Source organism: Entelurus aequoreus, linkage group LG04 (assembly GCF_033978785.1).
Source record: "Entelurus aequoreus isolate RoL-2023_Sb linkage group LG04, RoL_Eaeq_v1.1, whole genome shotgun sequence".
NCBI classification, from domain to species: Eukaryota; Metazoa; Chordata; class Actinopteri; order Syngnathiformes; family Syngnathidae; genus Entelurus; species Entelurus aequoreus.
In genome coordinates, this window is record NC_084734.1 from 35027390 (window position 1) to 35054931 (window position 27542).

Consider the following 27542-nt stretch of genomic DNA (forward strand, 5'->3'; position numbering starts at 1 on the left):
TGAGGGAATGTCGTGAAATCCGGGGATGAGTGAGATGCTACTGCGCTGCGCGTGTGGAAGAGAGAGAATGCGAGGAGGAGGTGGTGAAGGAGGCAGATGGACCAAAATTCAAGAGGGAGAGAGAAAGAGAGGGTGAGAAAGAAGGGAAGGCGGGACTCTTGAATGCATTATCATCCCCCTAAAAAAGGTGTGTGATGTAAGTTTGTTCCAAAAGTTTGTGTCGGCAACCCAAAGCGTTGAAAGAGCCATATTGGACCAAAAATACAAAAAAACTATCTGTCTGGAGCCGCAAAAAATGAAAAGCCGTATATAAGTCTTATAATGAAGGCAACACATGACGTAAGTGTCTATATTAGTCGCAGGCTGAAGCAAATCTTCGTTGACAGAAATGTTGAAATGTAATATTTATTCTGCACATTTTTACAACATTAAAAACCAATAGTAAATCAGAGGATACTTAAAAGGTGAGATAACCCCTGGAAATTATTGGCTTTTAACGGGCAAAGGTATAGATGTGTGTGTCCAAGTTAAAGGAAACAGCAGGCTGTCTTCTTTTTGTAGATTTATTCCAATATTTGGCAAGCTAGGTAACGTTTGCTGTAGTCTGGAACAACATGGCACACAAACAACTATCTGAAATGCAGCCAATATTACATACAGATAATGTGTCATGAGACATGCAAAACTAAATTATATACAAAAGAGGATAAAAGTAAAGGAAATTAAATGAGCTCAAATATACCTACAAATGAGGCATAATGATGCAATATGTACATGCAGCTAGCCTAGATAGCCTGATTAGCACTCCAACAAGTCAATAACATCAACAAAGCGCACCATTGTGCATTCACGCACAGCATAAAACGTTTGGTGGACAAAATGAGACCAACAAGGAGTGGAAGATTTTACATGTAAACAAACTGTTGCGTCACAGTCCGAAATAAGTAGGACAAAACGATGTTCATCAAATACTCATATTAAACAGTGGGCTTTCTAACATTTGGGAAGGTTTGTGTCATGTTCGTCCTCAAACAAAAACCATACTAAAACAAAAAAATATTTTCCCCCCATCCTTTTCCATTTTCAAACCTTTTTAAAAAATGCTCCAGGGAGCCACTAGGGCGGCGGTAAAGAACCGCATGTGGCGAACAAACTACTATTAGTACTGAGAGCGGTAAAAGCTTAAAGTCACAGTTAGTAAAATGCATACCTTAACCTAACAACTTCCAATCATGGGAATGGTACCCTGGCAAGTATCAAGGAGAACAGCATCCCCTCTGTCACCACAGCAACCCAAGATCACAACTTGAGTGGTGTGGCTGAACCAGCCAGGACACCTCTTACGATGTGCTTGTGTCCTCTCTTCCTGAGGTGAAAATAATCTGACTGCAGATGCCGTCTAATTTAGAAACAGGTAATAACTGTGTCCTAAAGTAACAGCGTCAGAGTCATGCGGTGTTGGTACCCTGCCTTGTGACAAAAATAATAGCATTATTGCAGCAGCAATGCTAATGCAAATCAAGCCAAAAAAAAAATTGTTGTTCACATCCAAAGGACTAAAAGTGGTCTTGACAGACATCATCACTTTGGGCGGTCAAGTGCTGTGGTTCATCATACAGAGCCACCATAGGTAATAAGTATACCTCAGCGGCGTGAGTGGTACCCTGTCTCTTTTCAATGCCGAGATGGCCTACTGCACTTTAATGGTCTGTAGAAACATGTGGACCAGTCAGGAAAGTAAAGCCTTACCTTTCTGCAGACAGGTAGATTTGTTTACATCCGAGGGAAAGGATGAGATGCACGCCTCAGTTACAGGTGCTCCGTCCCTCCCGTCAAAGGGGGACTGGTGTGGTGTTCAGACTGTAAACAAACACACAGGAAGTGTACAAACATAATGGAGAGTCCAGCTGCAGACATACCACTTTATCAATGATAGGCTCCGCAGTGAGCACATGCCGCCTCCCTCCTTCTCGCTCCCTCATCACCCCCTTGCTCATTTTTCTGCAGCAGTCCTCGTTGGCTCCTCCCCCTCTTTGCCTCATTTCTAAATTGTCTCAATGAGAAATGCTGAATGTAGCGTTTCATCTCTTTATGTTAACCCCTGACTCATAAACCAACAGCACAGGTTCAGCCATCAACATTAAGTATCTGCATTAAAAGTCTTCATAAAGCACAATTGCAAGTATTAAAAAAAGCACAGACCCTTAAAAAAGCCAATTTATGTTATAATTGGAACCATATTCTATATAAAAAAAAAATAATTGAACAAAAATTTGCACCAAAAAGGAACTGGTTGTTTCTAGCTGTACACATACATCTAGTTTTTATGCAAACCTTTTTTTCTTACATATACACACCAATTAATTAATAAAAAGTAATAAAACATACCTTATCGTACGATTTCAAAGATTACTTATAGTAATGTTTTTTCCCCACTTATAATTCTATTTACATTTTCCTTTGTTGTGTTTTTATCATGTAAGGGGACACACGCACACACACACACACACATATATATATATACATATATACACTAAATTATACGTTGAACTAAAGATCTAAAACTTTTACTGTATACACAAAAGACCTATTCTACTCAAATATTGTTTACAAATCTGTCTAAATCTGTGTTTGTGAGCATTTCTTCTTTGCCAAGATAATACATTCCATCTCACAGGTGTGGCATATATATATATATATACCTCAAGAAGCTAATTAAACAGCACGATTATTGCACAGGTGTACCTTAGGCTGCCCAGAATAAAAGGCCACCTGTGCAATAATCATGCTGTTTAATCAGCATCTTGATACATATATACTGTCCATACTATATATGTAGTACACTATACATATATATATATATATATATATATATGTATATATATATATATATATATATATATATATATATATATATATATATATATATATATATATATATATATATATATATATATATGTATATATATATATATATATATATATATATATATATATATATATATATATATATATATATATATATATATATATATATATATATATATATATATATATATATATATATATATATATATATATATATATATATGTACATATATATATACCAAATTTTTCGGACTATGAGGCACACTTAAAATCCTTGCAATTTCTAAAAAATCGACAGTGCGCCTTTTAACCCGGTGCGCCTAATTTATGAAATAACTCTGGTTGTGCTTACCGACTTCGAAACTATTTTATTTTGTACATGGTGTAATGATAAGGGTGACCAGTAGACGACAGTCACTAATAAGAGATACGTGTAGATTGCAAGATAACGCCAGCGAACAACACCAAAACTTGAAATGTTCTATTGAGAATTGAGAACATTACACACGGTGCTCAAAAATCTGTTAAAATGTTTCTAATACGACTTTGGTGAGCTATGAAGCCGCGTCGCTTGATGGATTATCGTAGCATTACGGCTACCATAGTCAGACGTACTCTGCTTCAGCATACGAGTATTATTATGGTGTGCATATAAGGACCCCAAAATGGCACACAAGGAAGTGTTTTCAATTTAGAAAAAAATCATAATATGACCCCTTTAATGCGCCTTATAATCCGGTGCGCCCTGTGGTTCGAAAAATACGGTGTGTATGTAGGTATAAATAAATAAATACAGATACACATATATACATATATATACACACATATACACTATATTGCGAAAAGTATTTGGCCACCCATCCAAATGATGAGAATCAGGTGGCCTAATCACTTGGCCCGGTGTATAAAATCAAGCACTTAGGCCTAGAGACTGTTTCTACAAACATTTGTGAGAGAATGGGCCGCTCTCAGTGATTTCCAGCGTGCAACTGTCATAGGATGCCACCTGTGCAACAAATCCAGTCCTGAAATTCCCTCGCTCCTAAATATTTCAAAGTCAACTTTATTATAAGAAAAGTGAAGAGTTTGGGAACAACAGCAAGTCAGCCACCAAGTGGTAGGCCACGTAAACTGACAGAGAGGGGTCAGCGGATGCTGAAGCGCAAAGTGCAAAGACTTTCTGCACAGTCAGTTGCTACAGAGCTCCAAACTTCATGTGACCTTTCTATTAGCACACGTACAGTACGCAGAGAGCTTCATGGAATGGGTTTCCATGGCCGAGCAGCTGCATCTAAGCCATACATCACCAAGTCCAACGCAAAGCGTGGGATGCAGTGGTGTAAAGCAAGTTGCCACTGGACTCTAGAGCAGTGGAGACGCCTTCTCTGGAGTGATGAATCACGCTTTTCCATCTGACAATCTGATTGACCAGGCTGGGTTTGGAGGTTGCCAAGAGAACGCTACATTTCGGACTGCATTGTGCCGAGTGTGAAATTTGGTGGAGGAGGAATTATGGTGTGGGGTTGTTTTTCAGGAGTTGGGCTTGGCCCATTAGTTCCAGTAAAATAAACTTTGAATGCTCCAGTATACCAAAACATTTTGGACAATTCCATAGGATGGCCCTTCAAGTTCATATATGAGTAAAGGCAGGTGGCCAAATTGGCAATATGTTCCCCACAATTTCCCCCTCTGTCCTGTTTTTTTTCTTTCTTTCTATCCCATCCTGTTCCGATTTGGCTGTGCCAATAGTAAATATATCCAATCATTTATTAAAGTCAAATACAAATAAGGCAACAAGAGAAGTATCCCACACGTCTCTTTTGTAGAGTAAATCTGTACAGCAGATATGAGCATCTACATCAATCATATGATTTGCCAGAGTGGCCGGACAAGACAGATTTTTTAAAAAGATAAAAGCCCAAGGGCCGTAGTTTGAGACCCCTGGTTTAAACTATTAAAAATAAAACCTAAGGCAAAATGGGATATTATTCTATGACATAAAATTCCGCCGACTCGAGTCATTACACAGCAGGGGGGACGGTGACTCAGTATTGTTCCCTATAATCACAATCAGCAGTGACTCAGCTGTAATAACACAGCAGCCAGCTGAATTGAAAACTCTATTTGTATCCAAGATGAACAAGCTGATGGTTTGAATGACAAGCACAACCACACAAAGACGTCACATAAAAGTAGACCCAGCGAGCCAACAATAGAAAAGGCTGCATTAGCTCCAAGCATTTTGAACGCTATTCAATGAAACCATCTCTTCATAGAGCTAAAAGCTTCTCAATTCTGACAACACTATAGCCAGCAGATCTGTGGCTCCATAAATTATTCTGGGATCTCAAGCCAAAGATGCTCAGAATTCAAAAGGAGTGTGATAAATAATTCATAGGACTGTTGCTTAAATGGTTCACAGCACTGTCAAACTCAACTCCCGCTAAATCTCCCATGCCGCAAAGTATCACACACACACACACCCTTCAAAACAAACCTCCAACTGCGACATGCCATGTGGGGGCCGCTGTTAACATGCATCCCGGTGCTCATTATTTACCCGAGAATATGCACGGAGCGTACTGGACGTTTGAGAACTTTTAATAGAAAGCCAAGTGGGGCTCTTCTTGCTGCAGTGATGGTCAGGCTGTGATTTACACTGGCGGTCTCACTCTGCTAATGAGCTCCACTGGGCATGTTTGGATGGTAAGCCAAAGGAAATAAATTAATCTTTCACATGCCAGTTTACAGAGAGACTAATCTCTGGTAGAAACAAAGACTAAACCATTACGTCCACACAAAGACAGCTTTGCAGGCTGTCAGGTGCATGCCAGAGCAACAGAAGAGTTGACCTTATAAATCAGGAACATTTTGTGGGAGAGTAGGGATGCACGATATTCATTTTCAAGCATATACCGATAACATTCCAGCTTTGCAAGACCGATGCCAATATTCACTTTTTTTTTTTAAATGTAGATTTGACTGTAGTTTGTGCTCACTGAGAGGCAAGGAAGACTACCTGTGATGTGTCTTAAATAGTGTTGTCCCGTATCGGTAGCAAAATGTATTTTGATATTTTTCGGGTTTTTTCGTTACTTTTCTAAATAAAGGGCACCACAAAAATTGCAATATTGGCTTTATTTTAACAAAAGATCTTAGGGTGCATTAAACATATGTTTCTTATTGGAGTTAAGTCCTTAAATAAAATAGTGAACATACAAGACAACTTGTCTTTTAGTAGTAAGTAAGCAAACAAAGGCTCCCAATTTAGCTGCTGGCATATGCAGTAACATTTTGTGTCATTTTCCATTTTATTATTTTGTCAAAGTTATTAAGGACAAGTGGTAGAAAATGAATTATTAATTTACTGTTAATATCTGCTTACTTTCTCTTTTAACATGTTCTATCTACACTTCTGTTAAAATGTAATAATCACTTATTCTTCGGTTGTTTGATACTTTACATTAGTTTTGGATTATACCACAAATTTAGGTATCAATCCGATACCAAGTCGTTACAGGATCATCATTGGTCATATTCAAAGTCCTCATGTGTCCAGGGACATACAGTATTTCCTGAGTTTATAAACATAATATAAAAATTAAAAAAAACTAAAATAGATTTTGTGATGCTAAAAAATATCGATGTAATCATAGTAGTATCGACTAGATACGCTCCTGTACTTGGTATCATTACAGTGGATGTTAGGTGTAGATCCACACATGGTGTTTGTTTACCGGACCGGTACTTTTTAGAGGCGGTATAGTACAGAATATAATTCATTAGTATCGCGGTACTATACTAATACTGGTATACCGTACAACCCTAGTCCTAACCAAATATGACTACTAACATCACATTCATCAATCTATCAGTGTGTGCAGGAGTGTCTTGATCACGTGGTAATTTGCTGGAAAACAAATGTCCGAAAAATCGCAGCGGCTTTTAAGTACAAACAGTGGCTACAGGTGGTCTGCTGGACGACAGGGTCCAATGTCTTCAGCGATGGTGGGGGGCGGGGTCTTCTGAATTTCGGATATTGCAGCTGTCAAGTGTATCACTGATTCGGCTATACTGTTTTCTGGTACAGTGCCGTCTTGCTGCTGGGGTATCAATTCAGTTTGTCCAGGGGCTTTTCTGATTCATGGTTGACAATTTAGCCTGTTTGGACATAAACAAGGCGTGTTGGTTGTGGAAACCCAAACGAAGGAGAGCAGTTGCGGTCTCACCTGAGTGGGCGAGTCACGCCCCTGGCGCAGAGAACGCCGAGGCTACACTGTTTCCTAGCTTTCTCGAGCGTCGTCTTTCAATTTCAATGAGTAAAGAAGATTTCTTTGGACCTCGGGTTGTCTTTGGCAGGGTGTTTTTACTTTTCGGACAGAGCTGCAGTGAAAGCGGCCTATGACTTTTTTTTTTCATGGCTGGCTGTGGGCAGCTTCTTTGCCAGCGCAGGCGTTTCATGGGCTTTCGAGGTGGATGTTGGCGTTTGCTGGACTTTCGGTGCTGGTGACATTCCTCTGAAAGAGAAGAGTCCCAAATGACCCCGTTTGATTTCAGGGGAACTTTAGGACCTCCTTTGGGTTGGAAGTGCTTGATTTGTTAACACTAGGGTTTTACGGTATACCAGTATTAGTCATACATGCCAACCTTGAGACCTCCGAATTCGGGAGATGGGGGGGGGGGGGGGGGGGGTGTTTAGGTGGGCGGGTGGTTGGGGGGGCGTGGTTGATGTGGGGGGGGGGATTGGTTAGCGGGGAGTGTATATATTTTCAAGTATTTCTTATATACTGTATATATACAGTATATAATCCGTTCATGAATGAGTATATCCGTTCGGCCACCGTGTTTAATGGAGAAGTCTGATCTACAAAATTTGCAGGCAGCATACCCCTTCCTCTACGAGCTGTCCTGAATGAACTGAAATTATTTTTTCCAATTATTTTGGAACTTGCAAGCGTACTTCTTCTTCTTACTCGTCGTCGCCATGTCTCTTCTTCGTTCTTCTGCTTCGTCTCTGTTATGTTTTTGAACATTACTACTTGCCGTAGTTTTGAAGCAATGCATGATGGGAATCCGGATGTTGTGTGTCAGTGTATTAACGTGCCGGCTGGAATAAACACACGCTGAGAAATAGCTCCGTGCCTGCCTACTTTACGGGTTATAGATAAACCTATGGATAACGGAGACATATATAATAGTCTCCTTCTTGTTGTGTGTGCAGTTGTGCACTGAGCTCCAAAAGCCGTAGATATTATGTGACTGGGCCGGCACGCTGTTTGTATGGAGGAAAAGCGGACATGACGACAGGCTGTCCTCACTCAAGTGAGTGAGGACAGCATGCGGCTGTTAAGGGGTGAAGGTTTCAGGTGAGAGAGGACGATAAAGGCAGTGCCTTTAAGGCACACCCTCAATATTGTTGTCCGGGTGGAAATCGGGAGAAATTCGTGAGAATGGTGGCCCCGGGAGATTTTCGGGAGGGGCACTGAAATTCGGGAGTCTCCTGGGAAAATCGGGAGGGTTGGCAAGTATGGTATTAGTATAGTACCGCAATACTAATGAATCATATTTGGTACTATACCGGCTCTAAAAAGTACCGGTCCCCCACCCCTCCATCGTCGTCACGTTGTGTCATTGCTGTTTTTACGAGCAGAGGAGCATGTTCGGCAGCGCACAATCACGGAGTACTTACAAGCAGACACAGTGTGTGGACAGAAAAGGGAGAACAGACACATTTTGGCTTAAAAACTAACGTTAAAGGTGAAGCTTTAACACTGAAACGCCCTCAGGAAGAGTTAATTTAAGACATGGCTAGCTAGCTAGCGGCTAATGTCCATCCGCTGTCTGCAGTGTTGTAGCTACTTCTAAATCATTAATCCTTGTCTCCATGGCGACGAATAAAGTACGTTTCTTACAAGTATCATCCCTGCAGGACAAGGAATAGCTAAACATGCTTCACTACACAATGTAAACAAATGGCATTGGTGGATCTACACCTTACATCCACTGTAATGATACCAAATACAGGAGTGTATCTAGTCGATACTACTATGATTACATCAATATTTTTTGGCATCACAATATCTTCTTTTGTTTTTTTTAAATGTATATTATGTTTATAAACTCAGGAAATATGCCCCTGGACACATGAGGACTTTGAATATGACCAATGTATGATCCTGTAACTACTTGGTATCGGATTGATAACCAAATGTGTGGTATCATCCAAAACTAATGTAAAGCATCCAAACAACAGAATAATAAGTGATTATTACATTTTAATAGAAGTGTAGATAGAACATATTATAAGAGAAAGTAAGCAGATATTAACAGTAAATGAACAAGTAGATAAATAATTCATTTTCTACCACTTGTCCTTAATCATTTTGACAAAATAATAGAATGTAAAATGACACAATATGTTACTGCATATGTCAGCAGCTAAATTAGGAGCCTTTGTTTGATTAATTACTACTAAAAGACAAGTCTAGTATGTTGACTATTTTATTTAAAGACAAACTTGCAATAAGAAACATATGTTTAATGTACCCTAAGATTTGTTGTTAAAATAAAGCCAATAATGCAATTTTTTGTGGTGCCCTTTATTTAGAAAAGTATATTTTGGTATCCGAACACTAGTTAACAGTAAACCACCGACAGCATTGGTAATATTCCTCATGGGCGGGTTTACTTAAATTTTTTAAACGGTTATCAGTTAATTTTATTGTTATCAGATTTTTTGGTGTGGCATCATAAATACTATCCGTCCAATAATTATCATGCACCCCGGAAGTATAAGTAAATGCTTTATTTTAAAATTCAAACAAAGTCCATCAAGAGGCCTTTTTCCAACACAGGAACTTTAACAAGAAATGTGCCGTTTACCCGGGTAAAGAAAAAGAAGATTTAGTTCTTCAGAAACTTTTTAGACTTCTTTCCAGCAGGTTGGGACTCCTGGAAGGTTCCCGGAACCTATATTTTTCGAAGGTAGTATAGTGCCGTTTCCAATTGATTAGTACCGCGGTACTTTATTAGTACCGGTATAACGTACAACCCTAATTGTGAGTGTTGTGTACATGATACACGACACTCACAAATACATGACATGAACAATGGGCATGAAAATGCATATCCGGACGCTGCTGTAATTATCTTAAATGTTTTTAACGACTGTAATCTACGGCAATTAACTTACAAGAAATAACAGGAATATAAGAAACTTCACCAACAGTATCCAGTATGATATTACAGTCACACTGCTTGAATTTTTTGCTAATATGTTGCCGTTACGATTATAACTCACTGAAATAATATCGTCCCTGATTCATGTCAGCAATTACAAATTCTGAATCAAATCGCTGTTAAAACGAATCGGTCCACCCCAACTAATCACTGGACAAGACTGCAAGACTGCTGATTCTGTTGTAATCTGTAACCCAAACTCAAGCTTTCAATATATTAAGGTTATGGACAAACTGGCCTCAGATATCAATAATGACATACAGTGCATCCGGAAAGTATTAACAGCGCTTCACTTTTCCCACATTTTGTTATGTTACAGTCTTATTCCAAAATGGAATAAAATCATTTTGGCCTCAAATGCTACACACAATACCCCACAATGACAATGTGCAAAGTTTTTTTTTAAACTTTTTTCCAAATTTTTAAAAATAAAAAATGTTTTAAATTACATGTAAGTAAGTATTTGGAGCATTTGCTCAATACTTTGTTGATGCACTTTTGGCAGCAATTGCAGTCTCAAGTCTTTTTGAATACGATGCCACAAACTTGGCACACCTATCTTTGGGCAGTTTCACTCATTCCTCTTTGCAGCACCTCTCAAGTTCCATCAAGGTTGGATGGGAAGCGTTGTTTTTCATCCAGGATGTCTCTGTACATTGCTACATTCATCTTTCCCTCTATCCTGACCAGTCTCCCAGTTCCTGTCGCTGAAAAAACATCCCCACAGTATGATGCTGCCACCACCATGCTTCACTGTAGGGATGGTATTGGCCTGGTGATGAGCAGTGCCTGGTTTCCTCCAAACATGATGCCTGACATTCACCCCAAAGAGTTCAAACTTTGTTTCATCAGACCAGAGAATTCTGTTTTTCATGGTCTGAGAGTCTTTTTTACTAAGAAATGGCTTCCGTTTGGTTGGTGGATTGCTGCAGAGATGGTTGTCCTTCTGGAAGGTTCTCTTCTCTCTCCACAAAGGAATGCTGTAGCTCTAACAGAGTGACGATCGAGTTCTTGGTCACCTCCCCGACTAGACTAAGATGAATGCAGGAATGTACAGAGACATCCTGGATGAAAACCAACACTTCTCATCCAACGAGATGGAGCTTGAGAGGTGCCGCAAAGAGGAATGGGCGAAAGTACCCAAAAATAGGTGTGCCAAGCTTGTGGCATCGTATTCCAAAAGACTTGAGGCTGTAGTGGCTGCCAAATGTGCATCAACAAAATATTGAGCAGAGGCTGTAAATACTTATGTACATGTGATTTTTTAATTTATTTTTAATACATTGACAAAAAGTAAAAAAAAAAAACAAAAAACTTTTCACATAGTCATTATTGGGTATCCTGTGTAGAATTTTGAGGAAAATTGAAATATTCCAGTTTTAAATAAGGCTTTAACATGAACAAATGTGGAAAAGTGAAGTGCTGTGAATACTTCAGTTGCATTGTAATACAAATTTTGATTGGCAAAACATCCCATACTATTGATTAGTTACAAAAATTCCTTTAATCGATCAATGGCACCCACTCAAAGCGTCTATTGGACCTTGGAATGGCACACATCTTCATGAACTGCTTCTAGGACTCGACCATGAATCGTAACTGACTTGACTGTTTATGAAGAGAACTGTTGTATTTAGAAAACATGGATATAACTAGATATAACACATTGAAAACAGAAAGTAAACATACAGTACAGGCCAAAAGTTTGGACACACCTTCTCATTCAATGCGTTTTCTTTATTTTCATGACTATTTACACACACCTGTGAAGTGAAAACCATTTCACCTTGAAGCTCATCATGAGAATGCCATGAGTGTGCAAAGCAGTGATCAGAGCAAAGGGTGGCTATTTTGAAGAAACTAGAATATAAAACATGTTTTCAGTTATTTCACTTTTTTTTGTTAAGTACATAACTCCACATGTGTTCATTCATAGTTTTGATGCCTTCAGTCACAATCTACAATGTAAATAGTCATGAAAATAAAGAAAATGCATTGAATGAGGAGAAGGTGTGTCCAAACTTTTGGCCTGTACTTTATTTTTGTAAGAAACTGCCATAAGGTGGGAAAAGGGGTAGGTTTAAATAAGCTTTGCTTCTTCCTACTCCTTTTCGAGCATGTTGTAAAGAGAAAAGGAAAATTTGTGATGTAGCATATTGAAACTGCATTTATGTTCGAAATAAACTTCAACAAATCAAAAAATGTGGAGGGAAGTGAGTGTCTCCTTGGGCACAGCCAAAACCATAATTTAAATAGGGGGTGATCTTAGTAGATTACCCGCAACACGCACACTGATAATACTTGCCAATTTTATAGTTTGCAGACTTTGTTTAGCGTGTGGTATTTGGATCTTAGTCGATCAGGCCCCTAGTTTACATACAGCACATACACCTTGTATTCTCAGCTGCATTTTACATGTGTCAGTGAACTTTGTAGGATACCGCGACACATCGCTATATCACAATACTCTATTGTATCATGACTGTCGTGTTGTGATACTAAATCCTTGCCAATACACAGCCCTAATCCTAACCTTGACTATCCACTACAGTATGTAGCTTTGTCAGGCAACGGTCGGTTACATATTCTTTTGATGTTCTCCACACTATAGGAGCCACTATGAAGTGTATCCACCAATGTTGGAAACAGCTGAGCTAGTTGTTAAACTGGTAAAATGCTATCATACAAACAATCACGCTATGTATAGTTTTGTCAGTCTAAGACAGGGGTGTCCAAAGTGCGGCCCGGGGGCCATTTGCGGCCCGCAGGTAATTTTTTAACGGCCCCATGGCACATTCTAAAAATACGTTAAAAAAAAAATAAAAAACATAAAAAGTGGTATAAAAGAGCAAACAGGTGAAATTTAACAAGAAAATGTTGCATTGTTTACTCTAATAACACAAAGCTTCCATGTAGGCGGTTTCTTTCTTTAAAAAATAATAATTAATCAAAATCAATGTCATTATGAATTATTGACCTATTCAAGGCTCCATTTACTTCAAATTAAATATTCCACTTTGAGATATTTGGGGGGGAAAATGTTGCATAGTTTTTGGTTGCCGTTTAAAAAACAAAGTTTTTTAAAGAATGATAATGATAAATGGGTTATACTTGTATAGCGCTTTTCTACCTTCAAGGTACTCAAAGCGCTTTGACACTATTTCCACATTCACCCATTCACACACACATTCACACACTGATGGCGGGAGCTGCCATGCAAGGCGCTAACCAGCAGCCATCAGGAGCAAGGGTGAAGTGTCTTGCCCAAGGACACAACGGACGTGACTAGGATGGTTGAAGGTGGGGATTGAACCCCAGTAACCAGCAACACTCCGATTGCTGACACGGCCACTCTACCAACTTTGCCACGCCTAAAACGAACAAACAAAAAACAAAAACAACAATAAAACGTATAATTGACGGATAGATCTGAAGTTGATCTTGAGACTATTGTGGTAAAAGTAAAAAAAATGTTGGATTTATTTTTTTAAACTTTACTGAGCAGTACCCTTTTGGATCCCCAATAATTTTAGTGGGACTTTTTTTTTTTTAAAGTGTCATTGCTCAAAAAAATTATGAATTAAAATCAATATTGTTATGAGTTATTGACCTTTTTAAGACTCCAATTATTATATAATCTCAAATATTCCACTTTAAAATTTTATTGGGGAAAATATTGCATATTTTGTGTTTTTTTCCATTAAAAAACATGGTTTTCCTTGACAAAAATGGCATACAACTTAAATCTTTAAAAGCGTTATATTGACAGATAGACCTAATGTTGATCTAGAGATTTAAACCTTGAATAATAATAATAATAATAATAATAATAATAATACTAAATAATGACACATTTGTAATATTTTTTTGACCAAAACCTTTTGGGGATCAAGTCTGAGTGGAGGCCTAAATGTATCTTTTTTATACATATATTGTATTGGTTTTTAAAATAAAAAATATCAAAATGGCCCCCGCTTGCTTTGATTTTTCAGTGTGCGGCCCTCAGTGGAAAAAGTTTGGACACCCCTGGTCTAAGATAAACATCCTATTCGCTCACACTGAGGTAACTCCTTCTCACTCCATAAGCCGATTTCTCCCTCCAAGACAGAGGATAGTAGCTGTTGGTTTGTTTTTTTTCCGGGGTTTTTAAACACATGCTCCCATTAATTTCCCCACACAGGATTCACTCGAGCAGAGGGGCACACGCTGCGTTGCTGCAAAAACTGACAGCTTTTGTCGAGTGTGAATAATCTCAAGGATCCTGTTGTCTTTTTGTGGATGAGTGACGGGGCTGGCACCTGCATGTGTTTGCTTTCTTTAGTAAACAACATTTATTCAGCGTGACAATAACACATTGACAAGTGGTCATTGTGTGTGACGCGCGCGCACGTGTTCTGTATGTGTGAATATAGAAATGTGTGTTTATGTAGATTAAGGTGAAGGCCTAAACTTAATCTGACTGGATCTATCATCGACTAATGAACTCCACACACACCCACGCATACACAGATACGTGCCTACTGCCAGTGTGTGTGTTTGTGATGCGTGGGAGGCAGTAGCGTGTGTGCTGGAGCCCACAGTATCCCGCACGTGCCTGATTCTGGAGAATTTTGTGTATTTTGTTTTGCTACACTTAAAGGGGAAATGCACTTTCTTTGCAATTTTGCCCGTCGTTCACAATCATTATGAAAGACATGACGACGGATGGATTTTTTTTAATGCATTCTAAATATTAAATAAACATAAATAAAAATCTGCTTACAGCAAAGCCAATGAGAGCTCCATTATCCTGCCTATAAAATCCAATAAATAACCATTCACAAAGTGCCAACAATACTCAATTTACATTTTGTGACTTGAATAGTAACCAAGTATTAGTGATATTGTTATTACAAGCGCTAACACAGACTATTTATAGTGGCGAGGTGATCACTTCCGGGTGTGCCTATGTTTACATCATCGAGTGATCTACTGTTTCCTTGCTTCCTTGCTCCCTTGAAGTTTTTTGTAGATCATAAATCATGCCTCTCACCTGAAAAGTAGATGGTTGAGGATATAATCCGACAAGTTGGGACACTTTGACAGCCATTTAGGACTTGGAACTGGCGAGAACGACAAAAAAAGCAGTAATCAGTAATGATTAAAAAATAAGCAAACATTGTGATGCGTTTTTGAAATTAATGCTTAAAAAATATGTAAATATTAATTGTTATTATTAGAGATCAGTAAAGCAAATAAAACTAGATGTTTCAATCCCTTTGGTAAGTAGGAACAATCTTGACGGTAGCAGTCGGTGTGGAGTGGTGAAAGGGAGGGTAAGTATGTCATTGGGGTCTTCGGGTGGGCACCCTGCCTCATCGACGTTTCGTTGATTGAAGCCCACGACGTCTCCAGAGGGCTCAACGATGTACCTAGCGTCCCAGGTACAGCCCCCTCCATGCCATACCCTCCATATCCTGTCGGACTCTGCATGGCAGGGTCATCCTTTTCCCTGAGTCAGGCCTAAGCCTGACCGCATTTTACTGCCCAATTGGGGTCCTTGAGGATAAGGCTTAAGTCTATGTTGATGGTTTCCCACTCCTTGCTGTTAGACTTTGGCCATTTCACCAACGGCTTACGTCCTTGCATGTTTTCCTTTTTGCGGTGTACTGGGTATGGTCTTGGACTGGTGGTTCTGCCTGAAGCTTCCTCCTCATCCTGCGGGGTGCTGATGCTCTGCGGACTGTGGGTTTCTTCCTGCCGCTGAGTTTCATCCGACTGATTTAACCTTCTTCTTAACAGAAGCCGGTCAATGCTGGGCCCTGGGTTAGGGGTTTTCAGGCATTTCTTCCGTCCTTGGTGAACTTTAAGACCATGGGTTGATGTTACTTTAGCCCATCCACACACACACGTCTGAAGAACATGTCCAACTGCTGGTTTCTCAAGAGTATTACTACTACCTTCATTCATTGTCGTGTCCATTCCAAGGGTCGTCAGCTGCACTTTCACAACAGTCACTGGGTTTTTCTTCCAGAAGATCAGTAAAGCAAATAGAACTAGATGTTTCAATCCCTTTGGTAAGTAGGAACAATCTTGACGGTAGCAGTCGGTGTGGGGTGGTGAAAGGGAGGGTAAGTATGTCATTGGGGTCTTCGGGTGGGCACCCTGCTTCATCGATGTTTTGTTGATTGAAGCCCACGACGTCTCCAGAGGGCTCAACAATGTACCTAGCGTCCCAGGTACACCCCCCTCCATGCCATACCCTCCATATCCTGTCGGACTCTGCATTATCGGCCGATAAATGCTTCAAAATGTAATATCGGAAATTATCGGTATCGTTTTTTTATTATCTGTACCGTTTTTATTTAATTTTTTTTATTAAATCAACATAAAAAACACAAGATACACTTACAATTAGTGCACCAACCCATAAAACCTCCCTTCCCCATTCACACTCATTCACACAAAAGGGTTGTTTCTTTCTGTTATTAATATTCTGGTTCCTACATTATATATCAATATATATCAATACAGTCTGCAAGGGATACAGTCCGTAAACACACATGATTGTGTGTGCTTCTGGTCCACTAACCTTTAACAGTTAATTTTACTAATTTTCATTAATTACTACTTTCTATTTAACTATTTTTATATTGTTTTACTTTCTTTTTTATTCAAGAAAATGTTTTTAATTTATTTATCTTATTTTATTTATTTTTTTATTTAAAAAAGGACCTTATCTTCACCATACCTCATTGTCCAAATTAGGCATAATAATGTGTTAATTCCAAGACTGTATATATCAGTATCGGTTGATATCGGTATCTGTAATTAAAGAGTTGGACAATATCGGAATATCGACAAAAAGTCATTATCGGACATCCCTAGTTATTATAAATGTCCCTGTTACTACATTACATATATACTTACATCATGTATATAAAACCCTAATAGAGGTGTTTGGATTTTTCAGGGGCTCTATATGCAGAATTGAATGGCTCCCATTGGCTCCCTTGTAAGCGGACTTTTGATGGCATTTATTTAATATTTAGAATGCATTAGAGAAAAAAAATCCATCCGTCTTTATTTCTTTTGTAATAATTGTGAACGATAGGCAAAATTCCAAAGAAAGTGCAGTTCCCCTTTAAGGGCTAACAAACATGTCAAGCACAAAGCAATATTTTATGTTTGTTTCTTTTTTTTAAACAGAATAAAATAAGATAAATTGTAATCTATTATAATATGTTTTATCTAATTGTCTGTAAGGCGGATGGACACATAACAGGTAATAAGCTTCGTAAAAGGACATCAAAGTTATAAGGTCAACAAACTGGAGAAATAATACAATGAAAACAAACCCTATCAAGTGATACTTCATATTAAAGGCTATGATGAGGTTTATTTTAGTTATGTCATTATTTTGTCAATGCCACCCATTAGCATTTCTTTTTTAAACTGAAAAAGTCAATAATCTCCTCCTTGAATTGAACACCCAAAGTAAAATGCAGAGTAACATTACTAGTTGATTTTTTCTCATTTATCTTGTGTTGTCTTTTTTCCGCAGTGTGTATTTATCCCACTCATCAAGGAGGGCAACACAACAAAAATAAAGAAATTATTGTGAAAATGTTAAGAAACATTACAAGATTATTTTTTATTACAGTAAATACACATTTTGTATAATTTGAATTATAATATTAATATACATATTTTCAATTTTAACACTTTAGATGTCTTGTTTTTAGTGCAGATTACCAACACTACAATAATATATTTTTAGAAGCATTTTACCCTTTAATATAAAGACAGACATTATTATATTAGATTTTGCAGGTGTACCCAATAGAGCGTCCAATAGTTGCTTAGCAAAATCCCTCTACCACACAATTGCACTAAGGAAGGAAGTTTGCTTGAGGGCTTGTCTTAGGGCGACATACCTGGACAGAGCAGGTCGGAATGTGGACACATTCTGTTCTCGTCAAGCCAAACATTGCACAAGCCAAGAATGTGGGTTGGTGAGCAGTCATGAGGTGACAAACTCCAAGCAAAGGTGGAATGACCTTTTTTTTCCTTTGTTGAAATTATTATTATCCGCATTTTTGTGTCCCATGCTCTCTTTCTTTGTTGTCTCCCGCCCAATCATCAGCGCTGTCGCTCCCTCCGTCTGACCTTTTCAGCGATACAGTCTTAAACGGGTGATTGACAGGAATGAGCCCAGGGGACTTGAAACCAAACAAATGAATGGATACGAGTCTGGGGGAACGCAGAGTGAAGGGCATTTTATCATATCGCCTCATCATGATGCTCAACTAATTCTGTATTGCCCTTTGAAAATGTCTTACTTCATTCAAAAACAATGAACCCAAGCAGAAAATAGGAACTAGGTATTTTTAAAATACTGTGGTACCACATCCCGAGAGTTCCCTAACTTAAGTGTTTTGAGATCAGAACTGTCTCTCGGCTAATTGGTATGCTTTGCGTTGCAAGCAAAAAATTTGAGTTACAGGCATCTTCTTCATTAGTTGGCATAGTGAACGTCATGGTGAACCCCGTTAGATTTGCCCAAAACATCAGGTCTTACTCGCTAGCATTAGCTTATTGCTCGAAATTGAAATAACTTTGTTTTCCAAGTGGAAGAAAGTGAATATGAAGGTCAGTACTGTGAAGAAGGAGTACCGTAGATCAGTGGTCCCCAACCACCGGGCCGCACAAGAAATGTAAAAAAAAAATAGATATATATATATATATATGTATATATATATATTTTTTTTTTTAAAAATCAACATAAAAAACACAATATATACATTATATATCAATATAGATCAATACAGTCTGCATGGATACAGTCCATAAGCACACATGATTGTATTTCTTTATGGAAAAAAAAGAAAAAGAAAAAAAAAAAAGCCTGCATGGTAGCTTTGTGTCAACATTGCAACTTTTTCTAGTTAGATTTCACCTCATTCCACTTGTTTAAATGTTTTTTTAATTTTTGCAATAGCATTTCCAGAATGTGTGGCGGGCCGGTATACAATTAGCTGCGGGCCGCAAATGGCCCCCGGGCCGCACTTTGGACACCCCTGATGTAGAGCAATCCCAACTTTGCCCTGCGTCCCAGGCCTGCATTGTCAGTCCTATTGTACCAGCTGCGAGATTCCAGTCTCTCCAGCAACAATGGGAAGCGGAGACATCAGAGGCAAAAATCCGAGCGATGCCACTGCGATAAGGAAGTCTGCAGGAGGTGCACTATTTACAGACAATGCTTTGTCCTACGGCATGCCAATCATTTCCCTTTTTGCCCTGATCGCTTGCTTTGGAGGTATGAACTCATTGTTTAGGTTTGTCCTTTTATGGGGGGGCCTCAGCACACATGCTGTGATGACAAATAGGATCATATATGGCAATGACAGGCCGGAAAAGTACGTACCAGCGCTAATATTACTTTAAACATTGCCTATTGTTTTCTATCATACGATTATATGAAGGCTCAAAGTATTCCCAATAGTAGGACATATTGGATAGGATATCAAACAAAAATGACAATATTTCATTAATCTGCTTGGGGAGTATATACAGTATTTAGTAGGGCTGTGAATCTTTGGGTGTCCCACGATTCGATTCAATATCAATTCCTGGGGTCACGATTCGATTCAAAATCAATTTTTTTTTAATTCAACACGATTCTCGATTCAAAAACGATTTTTTTCCCGATTCAAAACGATTCTCTATTCATCCAATACATAGGATTTCAGCAGGATCTACCCCAGTCTGCTGACATGCAAGCAGAGTAGTAGATTTTTGTAAAAAGCTTTTATAATTGTAAAGGACAATGTTTTATCAACTGATTGCAATAATGTCAATTTGTTTTAACTATTAAATGAACCAAAAATATGACTTATTTTATCTTTGTGAAAATATTGGACACAGTGTGTTGTTAAGCTTATGAGATGCGATGCAAGTGTAAGCCACTGTGACACTATTGTTCTTTTTTTAATTTTTTTATAAATGTGTGATGATAATGTCATTGAGGGATTTTTAATCACTGCTATGTTGAAATTGTAACTAATATTGATACTGTTGTTGATAATATTCATTTTTGTTTCACTAATTTTGGTTTGTTCTGTGTCGTGTTTGTGTCTCCTCTCAATTGCTCTGTTTATTGCAGTTCTGAGTGTTGCTGGGTCTAGTTTGGTTTTGGAATTGGATTGCATTGTTATGGTATTGCCGTGTATTGTTTTGTTGGATTGATTAATTAAAAAAAATACTTTAAAAAAAAAAAAATTAAAAAAAAAAAAATCGATTTTTTAAAAATGAGAATTGATTCTGAATCGCACAACGTGATAATCGAGATTTGAATTCAAATCTATTTTTTCCCACACCCCTAGTATTTAGCATTATAGAACTGTATATTATAAGCCATTATTTCAAACATGCTGTACATTCTGTGAAAGCAAAAACAATACATATTATCATTATTATTATTATTTTAAAATTTAAAATAATTTGGCTATCTACAGTAATAGGTCAGAACATGCTTAAAGAGAATATGATAACAGTTTAAAAAAAAGTACACTGTTGGCTTCTACTTTTCTTCCTTTTGTAGATGAACAACATAATTTTACTAAACAAATTCATGAGTAAACAATAGTTTGTTTTTATTCAACAGTTGTCCATCAACATGCTGAAGAAATGCATCATTTTCTAGTGGTCGTTGCATACGATTTTATGAAACGAAAAGTCACATTTATATTGTACCTCTTTTAATTAAAATGCATTACTTTTACATGCTACGGATTTCTCGCTTTTCCCTTAATGCTACATGTCAACTGCAGTAAAGTGTATTTATATTGTCTCCGCACTGACCTACGCTCACATATTGTCTTGTCGTCGATGCCTGAAGCCCACTTTGTCCCTTATTGTCCACTTCCTGCACAGCAGGGCAGCTGCTTCCTGTCTGGCGCCACAACGATGAGCAACCGCCGCCCGCCTTCAGCATTTCCAAAACAGCAAGGCTTGAGGGGGTGTGGTTAAAAAAGAGACATGACACCATGGATGAATTAGTAGAGTTTGAGTGGCATTCTCAAACAACAGTGTGATACTTGCCTTGAGGGGGAGGGGAAGGAGTGGCCTGTGGAAATATAAACAAAAATCATATATTATAATGAATATTATACAGAAGACTGTACCTTATTATGTATGTGTACCTTGTTTAACAACCATTTAACGCACCTCTCATCTTTTTTAATTGCCTCGGTCCAAGGTGCCTGTATCAGCCGCCAGACAAGAATTCCGGATGCTGCGGGAAAGCCAGGAGAGAGGGAAGAAATACAGTATATCAAAGTCTGGTTTTTTTGTACAGTGTAAGAGAGCTGGAGAGGCAGAAAGTGAGCAGGGGGCTTTGTGCAAGGAAAAAAATAGAAAAAGATGAATAGAGAAAGAAGAGAGAGCGATGGAGATCCGACATGAAGGGAGTAACTGTGCATATAAAGAGCATTGAATATTAGCCCCCAGTGGGTCTCCACAGGGAATGTGACCTGCTTTCTCTCCCGTCCATATATAACACATAGTCACATACATTACCATTCACTACCGAGTCTTTATAGATGCTAATGTAAATGATTCATCATATAAATGTGTGGATTATTTCCATCAAGAGCGCCCGACTGCAGCTGGGATAGGCTCCAGCCCCCCATGACCCATAGAAGGACAAGCGGTAAAAAATGGATGGATCGAATGATGGATGAATGAAATTGAGAATTAAAGTATTTTACTTGTATGTGCAATCCCCAATCACAGAACTCAATTCAATTGATATACAGTGTATTGTACTTTTAAAAGTCTGTCTTTGGCAAAAAACAAATATTGTTAAGAAGGAACAAAGGAAAACAAAAAAAACTTGATCAATAATGCAATGTAATGTAATAGTGAATCATTTTAGGATTTTGTACGAAAAAGACAATAAATACCAAAAGAAAAATGCATTGTAGTTTGTTTTTGAATGTAAACATTACTCTCTCTTCATTGAAGACTGGAACACTCAGAAATGTCATTGAACTAACCCCAAATTATTATTTAGTGTTAAATCATTGCAATAATAATTTCCAATAACTTTCAATGTAGTATATATTAAACATTTTTTCATTGTATTTTATGAATATATACAGGTATATATATATATATTTTTTTTAATTCGGTCATTCTAATGATCCTTTTTTTTTTTGCTTACCAGCATTCCTCTGTGGAGAGAGGAAAACCTTCCAGAAGGACAACCATCTCCGCAGAAATCCACCAATCAGGCCTGAGTGGCCAGCAGATAAGGTACTGTAAAAAAAGCTTGTACAGTCAAAACAAATTGCATAATTAATCTAAGTGTGTGCATGATTGAGAATTTTGTGATTAATCACATGAAGTGAAGTGAAATTAATTATATTTATATAGCACTTTTTCTCTAGTGACTCAAAGCGCTTTTACATAGTGAAACTCAATATCTAAGTTACATTTAAACCAGTGTGGGTGGCACTGGGAGCAGGTGGGTAAAGTGTCTTGCCCAAGGACACAACGGCAGTGACTAGGATGGCGGAAGCGGGGATCGAACCTGGAACCCTCAAGTTGCTGGCACGGCCACTCTACCAACCGAGCTATACCGCCCCCTGAGTTAACATGAGTTAAAGGCCTACTGAAACCCACTACTACCGACCACGCAGTCTGATAGTTTATATATCAATGATGAAAGCTTAACATTGCAACACATGCCAATACGGCCGGGTTAACTTATAAAGTGCAATTTTAAATTTCCCGCTACACTTCCGGTTGAAAACGTCTAGATATGATGACGTATGCGCGTGACGGAATCAGTTGATACGGAAGATATGATGACGTATGCGCGTGACGGAATCAGTTGATACGGAAGTATTGGTACCCCATTGAATACAATACAAAAAAGCTTTGTTTTCATCGCAAAATTCCACAGTATTCTGGACATCTGTGTTGGTGAATCTTTTGCAATTTGTTTAATGAATAATGGAGACTGCAAAGAAGAAAGTTGTAGGTGGGATCGGTGTATTAGCGGCGGACTACAGCAACACAACCAGAGATGGATAGCAGACGCGCTAGCCGCCGAACTCACCTTAACTTCCTCCGTCTCGCCGACCGCATCTGTGATCGGGTGAAGTCCTTCATCGCACCGTCGATCGCTGGAACGCAGGTGAGCACGGGTGTTGATGAGCAGATGAGGGCTGGCTGGCGTAGGTGGATAGCTAATGATTTTAGCATAGCTCTGTGAGGTCCGGTTGCTAAGTTAGCTTCAATGGCGTCGTTAGCAACAGCATTGTTAAGCTTCGCCAGGCTGGAAAGCATTAACCGTGTATTTACATGTCCCTGGTTTAATAGTATTGTTGATCTTCTGTCTATCCTTCCAGTCAGGGATTTATTTATTTTGTTTCTATATGCAGTTAAGCTCAATGCTATCTCGTTAGCTCCGTAGCTAAAGTGTTTCGTCGATGTATTGTCGTGGAGATAAAAGTCACTGTGAATGTCCATTTCGCGTTCTCGACTCTCATTTTCAAGAGGATATAGCAGAGGTGGGACAAAGTCATTGCTTTGCAAGTCACAAGTAAGTCTCAAGTCTTTGCCCTCAAGTCTCTAGTCAAGTCCCGAGTCAAGACAGGCAAGTCCCGAGTCAAGTCCAAAGTCAAGACTGGAAAGTCTCAAGTCAAGTCACAAGTCCTGCATTTTGAGTTTTGAGTCCTTTCAAGTCCTTTTAACCACAGATTAATATTTTTACACAGATTGTGTATGCTTTTAAAACGCTGTATTTATTTATTAAAACAAGTGCATTTGAAATAGCAAGAAAAAAAATAGTACTGACATTGCAATTCATAATAGCACTATTAACCAGTCATTTTAATAGTTTAAACAATTTTAAACATTTAACTCATTCCTTTACAGAATAAACACATTTGCAAAAACAAGTGCAGCTGTACTTATTTGTACAAAAGTGTTAACATTGTATTTCCATGGCATATTGCATTGTAACTAGTTCCACAGCAGTTTCTATTCTGTTCTTACCTTATCTCATTGATCTCATCTCATACTGTATGTGTGTTTATGTGTGCGTACACATGAAAAACATAACACATACATGAACATAACAATGAACAGAGTTGTACTTTTTAGATGTCAGGGCCCTATGCAATATGTACACATATTCTTAATATAGTATACATTTTAACTGACCTTTATTTGACTGTTTGTCTTTTTGTAGGTGGCTAAAATACGCAGCGCTGCTGACCGCCGTCTAACGTTATGTTACTGTGTGTGATACATTGACTAACGTAACGTTAAGTGTAGGTACCTCATGCAACCCTGCTTAAAAAAAATCACTTGATAAAAAGTATGAATAAGGTAGCAAACTGCAGTGGACGCAACATATTGCCGTGTTTGCAATGACGTTATAACCATAGATATCTTATAAGTAGACGCAGTATTGGTTGCTGTGACGCGAGCAATTTGCATCTTGAAGTGGTGATGAGGAGCCGGCGAGCAGCCTAAACTGACAGTTGACAGGTAGAAAACAAAGATGGTGTTCAGCGTTTTCCTGCTCAAATGAGCGGACTGTTGAAAATAGGAATCGGGGGATTACTTTTCACAAGTAAGATTTAACATTAATGTACTATTGGTACTATTGGTTGTATTTTATGAAAATAACATTACCACAGAGTTGAGAAGGAGCAAAGATCTTCAATATTTGTATGTGAAAATCACAAATAAATCTTCTGGGGGAGGATGACGCCCCTACAGGGGTTTGGTTTACAAACTTTCAGCCCCACCTAAAACAAAATTCACCAGCCGCCACTGATTATGGTGCATTCTCATTTTAGGCAAAATATAAGACAATACTTTCTTAACAGTATAATTGTAACCAGGAATAAGTCTTCAAGTAACAATATTCAAATACTAACATTGTTGGGTAAGACAGCATTTGGTTTTATTCTGAATCCAGTGAAACAGATTGGTGGTTTTAGCTGATATAAAGACTTTCAGGTGTTTATATATGTTCAAGTATTTGGCAGACGCTTTTATCCAAAGCGAAATACATACAAAATACATATATAACAATCACTGTAAACATGATCATTTAAGGGAAGAATGTAATACAAAATATCAATACAAAGTGTCAAGACAGAATAAACTCTCTGCTGCTGCAGCAACAGAGATACGGTCTATAAGATATATAGATATTTAATGTATTCATACATTGTTTATGTAGGATATACGCATGTATATATAACGTAATCATATTGTTTCTTCAACTCAAAAATAGCTGACCGTTTTTTTCCCCCTTCTCTGGGCTTATATTCCCAGTTTTGATCTCGGACGTCTGGTCACTTATAGCATATAAGAATATTATATTACTGTTAAGCAAACTATGAATAATAAAATATGTGTCCTTTATCATAGCTACACGTATGACAAAAAAGCGCGTGAAAATGAGTGGTATTCAGTGAGGTAAAATGAATTAAATGCACTGACAGTTCATTGCTCCTGCCAAATGAATTGCAGTGAGTGGAGCGGATCACCACTCCAAGATGGCGGCCCCGCGTCTCGTCTGCGCCAGTAGGCAGTAGCCCTTGATGCTGCGTCTACTTATAAGATGTCTATGGTTATAACGTTAGCAGTGAGTTTACAGCCTCACTGATTTAACTACACAGCAAATAAAAGTCATGTTACTTAGCCAATAAACGTTAGCTTACATTCAAAACTTACCCTTCTTTGTGCAACTTCAAATGTCGAACGAAGTTGGAAGTTGCTGCGTCTCCGGCTGTAATATTCGAACTGCGTAATTTGCATACGGCAATTCGTTTTTTGTTGACCAAGTCGTAGTTTTTATACCCGAACGAAACCAACTTTGGTATAAATCTTTCTCACTGGCGCGTTGTGTGACAACTCTTGTTCATTGGTTGTCCTGCAATTTGATTGGCTGAATGCTGTGTGATGAAAACAATGTAGATCTAATTTGATTGGCTGTTGTACTGAGAGCACACACGCTGACACGCAGCACACACGCTGATAGACAGACACGTACAAAATGAAAGCTACGGAGCGCTCCCAAATAACTTTTTAAGCTTTAGGTTTTGGGGAAAGTAGCAAGTCATGTCAAGTCAAAAGGCTCAAGTCCAAGTGAAGTCACAAGTCATTGATGTTAAAGTCTAAGTCGAGTTGCAAGTCTCTTTACATTTTGTCAAGTCGAGTCTAAAGTCATCAAATTCATGACTCGAGTCTGACTCGAGTCCAAGTCATGTGACTCGAGTCCACACCTCTGGGATATAGTATCCGAGGTGGTTTAAAATACAAATCCGTGATCCAAAAAAGAAAAAGGAGAGAGTGTGGAATCCAATGAGCCAGCTTGTACCTAAGTTACGGTCAGAGCGAAAAAAGATATGTCTTGCACTGCATTCTAGTCCTTCACTCTAATGTTCCTCATCCACGAATCTTTCATCCTTGCTCAAATTAATGGGGTAATTGTCGCTTTCTCGGTCCGAATCGCTCTAGCTGCATTGAAAAAAATAGGAAAATGTGAGGAGCTGTCACGCCAATTTTCTTCCCATTACAAAAACCTTCCTACCCCCCATTTACTTCCGGGGTCATTTCCGCTTACGTCATTTCCTCTTACGTCATTGACAGCGATCGATAGCATTTCGTTTGACTCTTTTTTATAATACAGCGTTAACAAAACGTCTGTATTAATCGGGCAAGTATTAATCTGACAAATTAACTTGAGGATATTCCTGACTGCACATTTGACTCGTGGACATATGCGGAAATGAATAACAGTGTACAATAAGTTATCTCATTATCAATCAACATTATCAAACTTTATTAAAACTAAATTTATTCGTTACATTCAGTTTTTTTTAGTTCTCTGTGTAAGTGAACTAAATTAAAATGACATTTATGTGCACATATGTACCTCAGTGAAGTCAGATGACCCGTGGTCAGACAAACGACAATATTTAGAATAAGAACATAAAAAAAAAAGAAAAACCTTGGGTATTTCTTCAAGACTTTAAGATGAGGCAAAAAACTGCAATGTAAAAATAAGTTAATTCATTATCAAACTTTATTAAAACTAAATGTATTCGTCAAATTCAGTTTTTTTTAGTTCTCTGTGTAAGTGAACTAAATTAAAATGACATTTATGTGCACATATGTACCTCAGTGAAGTCAGATGACCCGTGGTCAGACAAACGACAATATTTAGAATAAGAACATAAAAATAAAGAAAAACTTTGGGTATTTCTTCAAGACTTTAAAATGAGACAAGAAACTGCAATGTAAAATTATTTTTTATTGTTTACAAATGTTTTGTTCCAAACATTGCACGAGCTGCACTTAAAGAATGGGGAACACAGATAAAGGACAAAGCGTCAATTATAATCACAAGTGGTGGTCACCTC

At 38.2% G+C, this 27542-nt stretch overlaps 1 long non-coding RNA gene across 1 annotated transcript; it reads right to left on the reverse strand.

Annotated features, from left to right (window-relative positions):
• Positions 1–1356: 1356 nt before the first annotated feature.
• LOC133648520 (uncharacterized) lies at positions 1357–20973 on the reverse strand. Its single transcript, XR_009825880.1, has 4 exons — positions 20950–20973; positions 15140–15209; positions 1750–1860; positions 1357–1470 (listed from the first exon to the last, which is right to left on the reverse strand). It is a non-coding gene; the product is annotated as an uncharacterized LOC133648520 (long non-coding RNA).
• Positions 20974–27542: the final 6569 nt, after the last annotated feature.